Source organism: Marmota flaviventris, chromosome 9, assembly GCF_047511675.1.
Source record: "Marmota flaviventris isolate mMarFla1 chromosome 9, mMarFla1.hap1, whole genome shotgun sequence".
Lineage (NCBI taxonomy): Eukaryota > Metazoa > Chordata > Mammalia > Rodentia > Sciuridae > Marmota > Marmota flaviventris.
Window position 1 is genome coordinate 66,057,854 of NC_092506.1, and position 3,065 is coordinate 66,060,918.

Sequence of the window (3,065 nt, forward strand, 5' to 3'; positions counted from 1 at the left end):
AAAGGCCGTGCATGGATTACAAAGATTATTGATGTGATGGTCTGGATCTGTGGTTTCCCCAAATGCTCATATGTTAGACATTGCAAGAAAAGTTTACAGGTAAAATGGTTGGATTATGAGAGCCTTAACCTGGTCAATGCATTAATCTGCTTGAATGGATTGACTGAGTGGTAACTGTAGGCAGGAAGGGTGTGTCTGGATGGGGTCAGTTATTGGGGGCTTGTCTTTGGGGTACATATTTCATCCTTGGTGAGCCGAGCTCTCTCTCTCTGCTTCCTGATTGCCATGTCCTGAGTTGTTTTCCTCCTCCACATCCTTCTGTCATGATGTTCTGCCTTACTTTGGGCCCAAAGCAACCTATAGACCTCTGAAATCATGAGCCTCAAAATAACCTTTTCCTGCCAGGCATAGTGGCATATGCCTGTAATCCCAGTGACCTGGGAGGTCAAGGCAGGAGGATTGCAGGTCAGAAGCTAAGCTCAGCAATTTAGCAAGGCCCTAAGCAACTTACCAAGACCCTGTTTGAAAATAAAAAATAAAAAGGACTGTGGGTGTTGCTTAGTAGTAAAGTGCCTGTAGGTTTAGTCCTCAATACCAAAATAATAATAAGAAGAACAAGTGTTTCCTTCTCAAATTGTTCTTATCAGATCTTTTAGTCATAGTGTCAAAAAACCTGACTAAAACAATTGATTTATTACCTTTACTCTTAAGGAATTTACAGGTAAGGAGAAACTGTTGAGTGCTTAAATAATCATAATATCAGAAGAAATGTGCTAAATCTTCCCTTTTGAAACAAAAATATCTTTATAAAAACAAAGAGGAAGGAGAGAATAATTCAGTTGCAAGTATCCACTAAGGTTCTCTGGAGGTTATTTGTGATGCTTTTAAAGGAAAGGTAATGTTTTTAGGATGGAAGATGGGATGGAATATCATTTTAGGCAGAGAGAATAACAGGAAAAAGGCATTGAGGAAGAAGAGCTTGGGGTGTGTTCAGGGAATCGCAAGTGTCTGGGTACAACTGGAGCACAGTGAAACAACTTCCTAGGTTCTGCTATGTGAACAGTGTGCCCCTGTGGTCTCTTCTCATAGGAATTTTTATTTTATATCCTTGAGTTTGCAGTGGGTGTGGTCTTTCTAATTCCTGAGATGCCCTCCAGACATCTTTTATATGAACTCTGTGCAGAGTATTTAATATCTCATTAGTGGCTGTAATCTCTTCTACAACCGAAACTTCCTTGGCTCCAATTTCACATTTCTAGCCAAATTGCAAGTTTTAAAAATTCTTCTACTCTGGATTCTCACAGTAAAACTGGCTAAAAGCCCATAGCAATATCCATGTCACCCCTGAATGTTGTGCTGCTTTGAAATTTCCTCTGCCAAGTTAATTAGTCCATCACCTTTAAATTCATTAAATTTACTCACATAGTCTCACTACCTCAGCAGTCTCAGAACATGGGAAAAATGTAGACAAATTCTTTGCCAGAATATAACTTGAATGGCCTTTAGTCCAATTCACAATAGAATCCTTGTTCCCCTCTGAAACCTTATGAACACAATCTTTACTGTCCACATTCTTCTTGGCATTCTGGTCTTCTGAGCTCCCACCAGAATCCCCCATTAATCTCTGATTACAATATTCCAAGACTTCTCTAGGGGCTGGGGATGTGGCTCAAGTGGTAGTGCACTCGCCTGGCATGCGTGCAGCCTTGGTTCGATCCTCAGCACCACATACAAACAAAGATGTTGTGTCTGCAAAAAAAAAAAAAAAAGACTTCTCTAGCCTGCATTTCCAAACTTTTCTGAACTCCTCTTGAAAACAAGTTCCAAAGGTTTCTGAACCACCTGGTAAGGTTAGTCATAGCAATGACCCCATTTTAAGTACCAATTTCTTTTAGTCAGCTTTTCATGGATATGAACCATTTAGAAGAGGAAAAGTTTGTTTGGGGTTATGGTTTTGGAGGTTTCAGACCATGATTGGCTGATTCCATTGCTCTGGGCCTGAGCAATGGCAGACAGGCATGGCAGAGGAGCACTGCATTGCTGATGGTGGCCAAGAGTGAAAGAGGAGCCAGGGGGGCAAGCAAATCTCAAGGGCACACCCAACAATCCATCTCCTCCAGCCATGCCCCATGTGCCCACAGTTTACTACCCATTTTACTACCCAGTTAGTCATTCAAATTAGGGATGGACTGATTAGGTACAGCTCTAATAATCTTATCATTTTACATCTAAACATTCCTGAATTAACAGAAGAACTTTTGGGGACACCTCATATCCAAACCATCATACACATACACACCCACACTCACACACACACACACCCACACTCACACACACACACACACACACAGCTTTTATTACACTCGGGCTTTAACCCCTTGTATTGCTTTCTTTCTTTCATAGTGGGGAATTGAACCCTGGACTTTGTTCATGCCAGGAAAATACTCTACAACTGAGCAGTATTCCCAGATCCTTGTTTGTTTATTTTTAAATGTATATCTTGGAGAATGATTCATTTCAGTACATGTGAATCTATTTCTTTTTTTAAATGACTGCATCATTCTATTGTATGGCTAAACAGTAATTTTCTTGGTAAGTTCCCAGCTGATGATCATTTAGGTTACTAACTTTTTTTGCTATTATAAATAACATAGGAAACATCTTCATACAATATGTCTTTGTACAGTGTATAAGAATATCAGTAAGATAAATTTCTAGAACTGGAAAGTGTTGCATTAGGGCTTGCACATTTGAAAAAGTCAATAAATAGTACCGATTTGTCTTTCAAAGAGATTGCATTAGTTTATTTCCTACCAATAGCATATGAGTGTTTGTTTCCTCACCTTCTCTACCACTGTGGTTTTAAACCTATTTGCTTTCCTTTAATGCATACTCTAAAAATTGGGCATCATAATGATCCTTACTCTGGACAAGAGCTACAATTTTGTTTGGGTTTTATCTTTCTGATAGCAGAGCTGAGCCTTCTGCTTGTCTTGTGGTCCCTGCTGTGAGGGCTTGAATCAGGTGCCCTGACCAGAGCACTTAACCAGAATAGCTTCAAGTCA